This window comes from Microtus ochrogaster, unplaced genomic scaffold (assembly GCF_000317375.1).
Source record: "Microtus ochrogaster isolate Prairie Vole_2 unplaced genomic scaffold, MicOch1.0 UNK18, whole genome shotgun sequence".
NCBI lineage: Eukaryota > Metazoa > Chordata > Mammalia > Rodentia > Cricetidae > Microtus > Microtus ochrogaster.
Window position 1 is genome coordinate 4931652 of NW_004949116.1, and position 13360 is coordinate 4945011.

General features: G+C 39.2%; 1 protein-coding gene across 4 annotated transcripts in view; it reads right to left on the bottom strand.

Annotated features, from left to right (window-relative positions):
• Lmbr1 (limb development membrane protein 1) overlaps window positions 1–13360 on the bottom strand; it is a 136435-nt gene that overhangs the window by 69709 nt on the left and 53366 nt on the right. Inside the window, exon 1 of one of the 4 annotated variants that reach the window (XM_026789377.1) lies at window positions 12719–12827. The exons of 2 other annotated variants lie outside the window; for them this stretch is intronic. The gene's annotated coding sequence lies outside the window, so the exon portion shown is untranslated. Of the gene's footprint in view, window positions 1–6570; window positions 6591–12718; window positions 12828–13360 lie in introns of those variants that run through there. One more of the 4 variants, XM_026789378.1, reaches the window with a different exon arrangement.

Below are 13360 nucleotides of genomic sequence, written 5' to 3' on the forward strand. Positions count from 1 at the left end.
TTCAGGAAAAAAAAAAAAAAAAAACAAACAATAAAAACTAGCCAGCACAGTCAGCTTCACGCAAATGCTTATTTTTATTCATTTGTCTTTGTATTGATGAACTCATCATTTTTCTTGGTGTATATTCATTGTATGTAGTTACACATTTCAAAGTCATTTTCATTTAAATATTTAAGTATCATGTACCCCATTCCCTGATCTTTCTCCCCCACCCCTTCCCACTAATCTTCCTGATCCCAGATAGAAGCACCCAGAAAGCTTCTGCTTCCACATTATTCATAGATAGATAGATAGATAGATAGATAGATAGATAGATAGATAGATAGATAGACAGACAGACAGATAGATAGAGATATATTGACTGACAGATTGATTGATTGGATCTAGGGTCTTCATATTAGAGGAAAATGTGGATTTATCTTCACTTTGCCTGACTTCAATGTGATGATTCTCATCCATTTCATGCAAACACCATTTCATTCTTCGTGACTGAATGAAACTCAATGTGTGTGCATGTGTGCATATGTGTATGTGTGTCTGTATGTGTTCAGTCATCCACTGACAGATACCTGGGCTGATTCCATTAGCCAAGAATATGACCACTGGCACAATAAACGCAGACCTTCAGGTATCTCTGTTGTGAGCTGATTGTATGAGTTATTTTTTATTGCTGTGACCAAACACCTGACAAGAAGCACTTTAAAGGCTCATAGTTCAAAATGATACAGCAATCAGAGTGGGGAAGGTAAGGCAGTGGGAGCATGGAAAGCTGTCACATTATGTCTGAAGTCAGGAAGCTAACAGAGATGAGACATGCCCATGAGACATGCCATCCACATTCAAGGTATGTCTTCCCTCTTCAGTTAAGTCTTTCTGCAAATGGGGAGGGGTTTGGTCCCATCTAAACTTAATGTGCAGGTTTTGTTGACTCCCCATGAGAAGCCTTACCCTTGATAGGAGTGGATGGGTGAGATGGGAGAAGGCAATGGAGGAATAGGAAGAGAGGGAGAGAGAACTGTAATTGAAATATAAAAATGAATAATAAATAAATAAATAGAAGGAATAAAGTAAAAAAAAAAAGATCTTTCTACAAATATCCTCAAAGGCACACACACCTAGAAATATGTCTCCATGGTGATTCTAAATCCAGTCAACTTTACAATTAAAATTAAATGTCACAGTAACCTAAAACCTTTAAGTTCCCAGGAGAAGTATGGTTAGATCATATAATAGTTTGCTATTCCATTTTTAGTTTTTTTTTTAAAGACATTCCATATTAATTTTCAGAATGGCTAACCTACCATATTCTCACCAGTAGGGTATATGTGTTCCCCTTTCCTCTAATTCTTGACAGCATTTGTTACTTTTTTCTCTTAATGATATGTGTTCTGGTATGGAATATAATCCTTTAGTACACTGTAGAGATATGTGACTCAGATGGGTTTAATAAAAAAGCTTATTGGCCACTAGTCAGGCAGGAATTATAGGCGGGACAACCAAACTAGGAGAAGGCTGGGAAGAAAAATGGTAGAGTCAGGGGAGACACCAAAGAGCCAAGGAAGTAGGATTTGTAGAAAATGAGGTAACATAAATGCCCCTCGACTGAAGAATGGATAAGGAAAATGTGGTACATTTACACAACGGAAAAAATAATGACATCTTGAAATTTGTGAGCAAATGGATGTCTCTAGAAAACGTCATATTGAATGATGTAACTCAGGCCCAGAAAGACAAATATCATATGTACTCAATCATAAGTGGCTTTTAAACATAAAGCAAAAAAAAAATAGCCTACAATTCATAATCCCAGAGAACCTAAACAACAAAGAGGACCCGGTGGCGCACGCCTTTAATCCCAGCACTCGGGAGGCAGAGGCAGGCGGATTTCTGTGAATTCGAGACCAGCCTAGTCTACAGAGCTAGTTCCAGGACAGGCTCCAAAGCCACAGAGAAACCCTGTCTCGAAAAACCAAAAAAAAAAAAAAAAAAAAAAAGGAGACATAAATGGATCTAATCTATATCAGAAGTAGAAAAAGGCAAGATCTCCTGAGTAAATTGGGAGCATGGGGACCATGAAAGAGGGGGGGGGGGGGGGGAGAGAAAGAGAAGGGACTGGAGAAAAAAAATAAAGCTTAATAAAGACAATTTAAAAGGGGGAAAAAGAAAATGAGGTAACAAGCCATGAGTCTATGGCAAAGCATAGATAAGAAATATGAGTTAATTAAAATATAAGACTTAGGTAGTAACAAGCCTGAGCTACTGACTAAGCATTTATAATTTATATTAAGTCTCTGGGTCAGTTATTTGGGAAGCAGCTGCTGGTTATTTGGAAGCAGGCAGTCAGGAAAGGAAATCTCTGCCTATAGTGTTCTGATCAGGGTAAGAAAAAATGTCAATGAAGTTCTGATTCTCAGGTTTACTCTTTTCTTATCTCCTATCTCTGGTGGTGGTAGATCTGGTGAATAGGGTCTGGTCCTCTGTACAGGCTACCTTGTCATGTTCTCACAACATTAGGATCCATATCCCTTCCTGAATCCTTTGGTGGCTATTACTGGTCTTGCTTTTCAACACTCCGCCACTGACCATTCTGGTCTTCATATCCTTTAGCCACATCTGAGCTTATTTTTCACTAAATTAAGGTCAAAGGAAAATGTGAAGCAGTTACACACAGACATTCATCAGAAATCTACAGACAATGTGCTAACAGAAGCCGGGAGAAAAATCCCAGAGGACAACAAAATGAAATGTTCAGGATTGTGCATCATACAGGGCAGGCATCAACTTTGTCTCTACCATACAAGTCACATACACTATTCTCAATTAACTGTCCTTGAGCAATTTTTTATCTGGCACCAGAAAAATTTGTGTATACAAAATAAGTTTAAGTGGGTATCTCAGTCAATGTTTTATTACTGTGAAGTGATAACCATGACTAAGCAACTCTTGCAAGACAAAGTATTTAATAAAGTTTCAGAGGTTTAATCCATTATTATAATGGCAGGAAGCATGGCAGCATACAGGTCCACATGGTGCTAAGGAATAACTGAGAGTTCTATTTATGGAGACTCAGAGTAGAAAAAGAACAACAACTTTGAACCCTCAAAGCCCATCTCTAGTATCACACTTTCTCCAACAAGGCCACACCTCCTAATCCTTCTCAAGTAGTGCCACTCCCCGATGGCATAGCATTCAAATATATGATTCTATGGGGGAATCATTCTTTTTTTCATTAATTTTTTTATTTATTTTATATACCAGCCAGTTTCCCCTCCCTCTTCTCCTCCCATTGCCTTCCCACCACCTCCTTTCTACCACCCCCATCCACTCCTCAGAAAGGGTAAGACCTCCCATAGGAGTCAACAAAGCATGGCATATCAATTTGAAGCAGGAACAAGCTCTTCCTACCCTGTATTAAGGCCAAGCAAGGCATCCCACCATAGGGTATAGGTTCCAAAAAGCCAGTTCATGCACCAGGAACAGATAATGGTCCCACTGCTAAGGGTCCCAAAACAGACCAAGCTATACAACTGTCTCCACATGCAGAGGGCCTAGGTCAGTCTCATCCAGGCTCCTAGCTGTCACTCTAGAGTTTGTGAGCTCCCACAAGCTTGGGTCAGCTGTCTTCGTGGGTTTCCCAATCATGATCTTGACCATGGAGACCATTCTTATTCAAACTACCATAGTGGTGAAGGTAAATAATATATTCTCACACTAATTACCAATATACAGTAACACAAATACAATAAATGGCATGAAACACAATTTAGTGTTAGTTGGCTTTCAATAAAATATTTATACTAAATATTCTCAGGTATGGTGGCTCAAGCCTATAATTCTAGAACTTGGATGGCTGAAGCAGAATTGTGAATTTGAGAAAAGTCAAGGCTATATAGTAAGATTTTTTCTAAAAGTATAAAATATTAATGAAAACAAACAGTTGTCAACATGCACAGGATAATTAGCCAAAACCGTCAGCCCTGTGAGTGTCCAAGCAAGACAAACCCTGGGGAAGTAAACACGAAGACTCTGAAGCCCACGTGTACTCAGGAAGAACTTGTACTATAGTGTGAATCCCTTCAGTGGATTTAAAATTGCCTTTCTTAAAGTGGGTAGTAAGGTCATAAAAGGCCAAAGCAGGAAAAAAAAGGTAAAGAGGAGGAAAAACACTGTGCCCATCTTTGAAGAAGAAATCTGAGCAGTTTCAAATAGGGAACATGAATCTCTTCCAAGCCAGAAATAAGGACAGTCACAAAAGTTAGCTAGGAATTATATGACTGCCATGTCCTAGATAAAGGACAATAGCACTCTGAGCAAAAACTAAAAAGGAATCAGAGATGCAGGTTCAGGATGACGAGATACACACTGAAAGGGAAGAAAGACAACCCATCAGTCTGTCTTTCTCAGCCCTGTCCACAGTATTTGGTGAGCAGTCCAAAGTATGAACTGCATCTCACTATGAAACAAATGTGCTACCAACAGCCTGGAGAGCCCCTAAAAGACAAAGAGTAGAGAACAAAATTGTGGGGAAATGCCAGGAAACCACAGACTAAAATAAAAAAAGTGTTAGTGATGATTCCTGATGCTCTTGATCCAACAGTCCTAAAATGTGTCTAACCATGAACAATAATTTAATATTAAGAAATAATGGATAGGAGTGACATTGCTGTGTAAAGCTTATGATCCAAAAGTGCCAAAATATGACATCTAACCATGAACAAGAATTTAACATTAAGAAATAATATGTGTGTAAATTTTTCTAGAATAAACTATATAGAAATATAGATAAAATTTTTAACTTGCCTTTTTAAATCACTCTACAAAGTTATCTAAAATAAATATAAATGTTAGATTTTTTACAAAAGCTCATGGGAAAAGTGAGTAACTGAAATAGAATACACACCTGCTTTGAAAGGATGACAGCACTTTAAGAGCTAAATCAACTATCAAATTACCAAGAAAGAAGCTAAGAATAAAGATGCAGAAAAACCAGAGAAAGTACTCTGTTTGGGTTGATTATGTGTTGCTTATTGTCAAGTCCTGAGTTTTCTCACACAATTAATTTAAGGGACAGTAGACAACACATGTCATAAGCAGGACCAAGTTAAACACATTGTATAGTATGAATTTTAAATTATATCAAATAAACTTGCTAAAACCTGCCTTAAATGTGTATTATATAAACCACTGTTGACCAACACACATTTAAAAGTATTATATGTTCAGTTAATATGTTATATTCAGTTAATATGTTATGTTCAGTTAATATATTAGAATAAGTGATGAGTGATTTTTAATATTTTTCAGTATTTTTTATGCTAGTTTCTTGACTGGGGGTTTTCTAATAACAGATATAATACTGAACCCCAAATTCTTGGGAGATAAAGGTAGATAAACAAAGTCTCAGAAGAGATATCCTTTTGTCAGTGGCAGGGCATACACAAATGGATTTGCCCTGTGGCTGAGAAAGTCTCACGAGGAGGCATTCTGCCCCGTCCTCCACTCACAGTGGACTCACATCAGAGCTGACAGTCACCACCAGCTCCTTCCCCTGACCAGGAGGAGTGGGATCACATGCTCATTTACTCTTAGGGTTTTGGTCTTCCTTTTTTTTTCTCCAAACCCAGGGTTTGTTTTTTGTTTGGTTTGGTTTTGGCTTTTTGCCTTCTTGAGAACTACACACTTAATAATACACAACGCTTGTTACAGAATTACATTCTTTTTTTACTCAGTCATATTTAATTACGGCATCAGCTAGTTAACCTCCTTTAACCAATCATGAAAGACACTCCACACATAGGGATTATGGCGCATTCCTGGGTCTGCTCATAAATTCAGGGAACAAGAATATTCAGCTTCCGTGCCTCGTTTTCCCGCACAAGGACTCTGTCCAGTGTCCCAAGTATTTCTGTCAAAAGCACATCAGCAAACAATCACAATACAACCCTACTGTGGGAGAACCTGAAAGTTACAAGAAAGTCACTACAGAACATTAGGAAAACCTGGAGGTATCAGTCAAGAACAGGATGTTGGAAGGTAAGGCAGAGAGAGACAATTTATAGACAAAAATAACAGCATATGCACTTAGATTCCAACCTTGGAAAAGAAAACAATAAGCAGGTTCCAGGTGGGAACAAGTTCAATGAGAACAGCAGAGGATGAGCAGGTATGCCTAATGGAAACAGTGGCTTAAAAGACAGATGGAGGCCTGGAAGGATAACTCAGCAGCTAAAAGCACTTGCTGCCCTTGCCAAGGACCTGGGTTTGGTTCCTGGCTTCTATATAGCAGCTCACAATCTCCTGTAACTCTAGTTCAAAAGGATCCACTATCCTCTTCTGTCTTCTGTGGGCACCAAGGATACACACACACACACACACACACACACACACACACACACACACACTAAAATATAAATAAATTTAATAAAATTTTAACAAATGGAGTAAAGCTTTCAGAGTATTCTGTATGTAATTCATGTAAGTTAACAAGTTTGTTAGCTATTAGAGGCCATCAAAAATTTCATGGGAGCTAGTTATATAAGCAACTGTATCTTTAAGAAAAACAAAACTAACCAGTAGTAGCAGACGCAGATGGTGGATTTCTGTGAGTTCAAGGCCAGCCTTGTCTACAGGGTGGGTTCCAGGACAATGATCCAAAGCTACACAGAGAAACCCTGTCTTGAAAAAAAAAAAAAACAAAAGATAAAAAAGAAAACAAAACTAGAAGAGATTTTGTATGGGAAGAGAGATGTTCAGGAAAAAAAACATATGGTAGTTGGACTCCCAGGAAGGTGGACCAAGAGAGTGGAAGAAAGAAAACTCCTCTCTGCAGTCAAGGTATCATCTAATGCACTTACCACAACAGAATAAAGCAGTCTTTCATCAATTTTTTCCTAACACAGAATAAACAAACTATGTCAGGTGTGGTGGTACATGCATTAATCCCAACACATAGGAGGTAGAGGCAGGCAGATCTCTGTGAGTTTGAGACCAACCTGGTCTACAGAGCAAGTTCTAGGACAGCCAGGACTACATAGAGAGACCCTGTGACCCCACCCAAAACTAACTAAATAAAACCTTATACTAAAAATATGACATAAATTACATGTGTTTTAAAAAGAATAGAAATTATTCAGCCAATAATGTTGTATTGAGGGGCGGCGGCGGGCTGTGTCCCAGCTGCCTGGCTAGCTTATACCCAAAATAACCACATGGAAATTGTATTAATTAAACTACTGCCTGGCCATTAGCTCTAATTTCTTATTGTCCAACTCTCACATCTTGATTCAACCCATTTCTAACAATCTGTATGTCACCACATGGTCGTGGCTTACGGGGAAAGATTCAGCATGTCTGACCTGGCAGCTGGCTCCATGGCGGCTCTCCCTGCCTCTGCTTTCTTCCTCCCAGAATTCTGTTCTGTCTACTCTGCCCACCTAATTTTCTGCCCTATCAAAAAGCCAAGGCAGTCTCTTTATTTAACCAATGAAAGTAACACATAGACAGAAGACCCTCCTACACCACAATAATTCTGATACCTCAAAGAAGTTCTAAAAATGTAAGCCTTAGGGTCTCGAAAGATTCTCAGCTATTGAAAGCAATTGCAGCTCTTGCAGAGGACCCTGATTTGGTTCCCAGCACCCACATGGTTGGTAGCAATCATTCCTAACATCAGTTCCAGGGCATATGGCACCTTATTCTGGCTTCTTTGGGCACTGGGCACACATGTGATACATACACAAACAAACATGCAAGTAAAACACTCATACACATAAAACAGAATAATTCTTTTTTAAATGTAAGCCTTTCATAAATCTATGATCAAATCAGCTGCTTAGAGAATTTAAGACTCATTATTATATAATGAAAACATTAGCAGCTAATCCCAGTTAGAATTTAAAAAGTATAAATATTTAAACCTACTGTTACAAAATAACCAAGAAAAAAAATGGGAATTGTTTTCACAAAAGTGATCATTTTAATATATTTATTTTAATGTTTTGATCATAAATATACCCCCTTTTTCAATTTTTGCCTAATGTTCTCATTTCATCCACTAAAAAGATGCATTTACATGTAGAATTTACATGTCTGCTCCTTAAAATTCATCTCCCCTGTATCTCCCTAAGACTAGAATTTTTCTTCTCTTTAATTGAAGGTGTACACAGCAGTCTGTCTGAAGTACTATCGCTGTCAGTGACTAGAGTAGTTCACCACAACCTGAAACACCACTTAAACTAAGCTGGCCGTCACTTACACTTCTATCCCTGGTCTACAAACTCCATCAACGGGCTGTCAATTAATACGCCGCAGCACGTTTCAGCCAGCCGATTTCAGCTGTGTAGATTCAGAGAGACACTGCCAAACATTTCATAGACTTTGCAAATTATTACCAGAGCAACACACTGAAAAATCATTTTATAGGCAAGTAAATATAAGCTTAAATGCCAAATAGACACAAGATCTACAACTTAAGCTGTGTGGTACATGGTGAGCACTATCTAGGGTCCTGCAACTAAGAAGTCTCCAGCAGCATTAAATCTGACATCTAACTTCACTCTCAAATAAAATTCATTTTAACCCAAAAGTAAAGTTTTTTATCCCCCCCCCAAAAATGGGGGGAAACTTCTAATTAGCAATGATTATTTCTATAAAATTGTTTTCTGAATATAAAGATTGGGACTGTGGTAATTAAAAGCATATTACTTTCAAATGTGAAGCTGGTAGCTTTTTATTTCTTCCCTAACAGGGCTCTTCTCTTCATTTAACAGAGGGCTGAACTATGAGACACTCTGAGGCATTAGTTAATTTAATCATCCTATAAAATAAAGTATAAGGTTTGGTTCCCTATGAAAGCAGCACAACCTGCACTTTTCTAAGTAAAACACATAACTCAAGAGACAGATAAACAAAAGTGCCCCATGACAATACAATGTAACTTTTTTTTTTAAACCTGGCCTCATCTTCATACCTTTTATGCCAAGCTAAGCTAGTACTTGTAATCCTGTGTTAGCTGCCCAAGTGCTGGAATTACAGGTGTGTGCCTCTCTGACTCAACACAATGCACCTTCATATTGTGCTGTGATGTAAAAAGTAACCCCATACACAATACACAACCCTGATGTCTCATTAGCAACTCCACATACTAGACACATATGAGCACTGAGTATATAACTGTGCTCCCAGCACATCTTGGGTATGTTACTAACACAGGTGAGAGCAGCAAGCTTCACAGAAAGACTGAAAAATACGTCTGAGGCATAGTAGATAAGGAGAGTCTGGACTTGAGTCCAGAAACCTACTTTTATTCAAATAAAGAGAATCTACCCTTAAATGTAGGAATCCCTTATTTTTTTATAGATGCAGAGAAAAATTAAAGAAATCAAAGCACTATAATGCCTGAGAGCTGAGTGGTGTTAAGAAAACAATGTCGTCAATAAAACCAGACACTGTAGCTAAAGACGTAATTAGCTCCTTCACACAGGCAAGGGTACAAAGAACGGTGGCAACGCAACGTTAGGAGCTAAATGAATTTTAAGTCAAAGTCTTTATAAATTTGAACAATTGTTATAATTAAATGCCTTATTATTTTCCTCACAATGACTTCCTCTGAGTTCCTGTGTGCACCTTCAGATATGGAAAGCTCAAGAGACTGGCACTGCCACCTTTCACAGAACAGTGCTCCTGTTTTGAAAACAGCCGATCCTGTCCTTACTATTTCTGGGAAGAAACCAGTGCTCCCTAGTGGGGGAAGGCAAAGAGTTCTGATTAATACATGACTACATCTTTTTCTTGCAGGTGTTGGGAGAATCAAATTAACACATAGCAACAGTTAGTGAGATATGACTTCATTTTCTGTAATAAACGCCAAGATCAAAACATGCCCAAGTCAAATTTCCTTGCAAGGTTCCCAGCAGGAGCCTTCCTCTTGTCTATGATTTCCTCTCACCCAGCAGAACCAGGTTGAGTATGCGCATTTGCCACTAACACTAAGCAGCACTTCCTTAATCGCTCATTTCCAACAATTTATGGATCATCAGTGGCAAAAAAAACGAGCAAAAATAATGAAAGAATGCAATGAAAGCTCACGGAGTCCCAGGCTGGCTTCCTACTCACTTCTCTTTAAGATGGAGGCCTGAGACAAATTAGCCACTGAGGGGAAAAGTCATCTGGTCATAAAATACAGTACAAGGTCACTTTTATGTAAGTTTGCCAAAAGCGACATAAACCAGGGCAATCTCAAACTGTGACACAGGATAGAAACATATTAAAACGATCTTTGTTCCTCCTCTATTGTGCTGTCATGTTGCTTGGCTTTATGGACAGCCCGAGCCCAGCACAGAGAGCTTCGCCTCCACCTGGCCAGTGCAACTAATTAAGAGAGGAAGTGACCTCAGATTTTGTGCGTTTTACTTTTATTATGAAAGCACTTTGTTTGAAGTTACAGGAGCTAACCTCTTAATCCTACAGATCATATGCGAGGTTCTGGACACTCTAGGATGGCTGGATGGTTTGGATAATTGGTCAGGATGTTGCTGTCGTTATGTTAAGTTTTATGCCAGGACTTCTAATCAAAGATAGGCATTAAAGGGCAATATAAATCTGCTACCAGAAAAGTCCTGGGCTTATGAATTAATCTGTCATTATATTTACATTATACCTCAAAACAATCCTATGGTGAGATCTTCACTTTAAGTTAATTTTGTCTTTATAAGGTTTTAATTCAAAATATAATGGTAACATACAAAAAAATAAATCGGATACACTCCTCTCATTTCAACACTAGTCAGTGTGTTAACCTCTGGAGTTCATTATAAACCAGAAAACATCACCTGGAGTTACTGCCAATAACCAAGCTGTCTTTTCTAAGCAGGAGAAGAAGAAAACACTGTACCACTGACCAAAGGCGATAGTCACAGCAGTGTGGTCTGCCCCAAGATGATTCCAATCCCTAAGACCCCAATGACTCTCTCATACCAATGAATGTCTGAGGTCACAACAAATTCAACATGGACATTTCTATCAGAGTTGTATTAAGGTCCAAGCACAGAATCAGTTCAAACACATGTGACCCAATCAATGCCAGAGGCAATGCAAGTGAGTGACTGCAAAACAGTCACTGCAGGAAGAAGTTAGATCCCTCAGATAAAAGCAGCCTTCTTATAAAAAGAAAAAGAAAAAAGAAAGAAAGAAAGAAAACACTTTCTAAAACTATGTTCTCTTAGACTTGAGAATTCATAAAAGAAACAGTGAGGAGATGGCCCTCATAAAACAGCAACTCACCCCAGTGTAAGAAGACAGAAGAAAGGCTACTTACAGCCCTTAGAGGATATGGCCAGCTCCCCAGGCCTAAAGTGTCCTGTTTGAATTAACACAGCTGTTTAATTAAAAACTAAGTGAAGAATTCTGCTTCATTGGATTTTCAACTCAAGCTCTGCATCCATCCTGTAGCCAGTGGCCAATTTCCGCATCTCTGCACAAAATGCAAGGAGCTGTTTTAAAATCGATTGCCCAGGGGAATCCATGGATGCATGGGGGGCCATGTGCCATTTAGAGAATATACCAGATGTACACTCAGTAAAACAGCCCAGGAGGGTGGCCACCAGGGATAGGGAAATGGAGCTAGCCAGACTGTACGTTTGTCATGGCTCAAATCACTGGGTACATTCACACTCAGAAAGCTTCCACCCTCTCTCCAGTACCAGTCAGAAACAGATATGCCCAATGAAGTCAATCAGCAAACGGTTGGTTGTACAGGACCATACATGACTGCATGTACTCATCAACCGGCTTTGTAAACACTTTGATGACTGTGGTCAATGACAGCATGAACAGTAGCCTTGTAGTGAAGTTCACTGTTCTGATGTAGCCTCATATATAAAGATGGATGCTGTTTGAGAAACACTGAGGACCTGTGCCAAATGTCACACTAGATTTCAAGACACTACAGGGATATTTATTGCACAATGCCAACAATCTTTGTAGCTTTTCTGTAACTGATTTTTAAACTGAAAAAAATACATAGGCACTTTAAAATAGCATTGTTCACTTAATCTGAAAACTTTCTAAACATTTCTAGGAGGCTCTGTAATACACCTTACCTTCCAGTAGCTTTTTGTTAAGGGAGACTACTCCTAACGCTAAAACTGACTTGCTTTGCTTGTACTCTCTCTACTTCAAAGTGTAGAGCATAATGTGGAACGTTAGACCACCTGACAATGTGTCACTGCTTACGACAAGCACACTCATTAGCTGAGTGCATTTACAGACGATGTGCCTCTTAATTAAATCACTGTGCTAAGTAAAACAGCACATTGAAGGTCTAGAGGGCTGGCCATGTCCTTTCAGGGCCTTTCATCTCTCTTTATTTTTAATTGAATTTATCTATTTGCTTGTTTGTCAGGGGGCACCTGTGCCACAGGATACATGCCGGGGTCAACGGACAACTTGCAGCAGTCAGTTCTCTCCTTCTTCCGCATGTTCAGGCCTGGGGACTGAACTCAGGTCATCAGTCTTGGCAGCAGACACCTTTACTCGCTGAATCATCTTGCCAGCCCCCATCTATCTTCTTACTATGGTGTAAGTTGCCATTTTCTTAGGGCCATTTCCTCACTATTCCCCTTACAAATATTTAGGTTTAAGAAAATATAAATGGTTTTGAAAAAGTGAAAAAGGAAAAAATTATAATAAGTTCTAGTCTGTGTGCCTTTCCATAAATTACCTCATTTAGTCACCAAAATGATACAGTAAAGCCAGATGTAGTGACACAGCCTTTAATCACAACACTCAGAAGGTAGAGGCAGTAGCTCTCTGAGCTCCAGGTCAGTCAAGGCTATATAGTGGGACCCTGTTTCAAAAACAAACAAAATAATACAGTAGAGTAAATATTACTGTGCCAACTACATAGGAGAATCTACAGTTCAGGTGAAGTAACTCAGTCAGAGTCTGATATTAACATCTAATACACCCTCAAACCCCCTTCTCCTTGGTGTGCCAGATTGCCAGATCTCCTGAACATCATTTACTCTCCCTACTCCACCTCCAAGCCATGGCTATCTCTTTCCATCCTCAGCATTAAGAAACAAATTATTAATATTGGTTTCTGTAACACCTATTCATCCCCTAGCTTCCTAGCATCCCTAGTCAGATCAATGAAAGTCACTCCAGCCTCTTCCTGCTGGCCTCTTCCTGCTGGTCTCTTCCTGATGGTCTCTTCCTGCTGGTCTCTACCTGCTGGTCTCTTCCTGATGGTTTCTACCTGCTGGTCTCTACCTGCTGGCCTCTTTCTGCTGGTCTCTACCTGCTGGCCTCTTCCTGCTGGTCTCTTCCTGCTGGCCTCTACCTGCTGGCCTCTTCCTGCTGG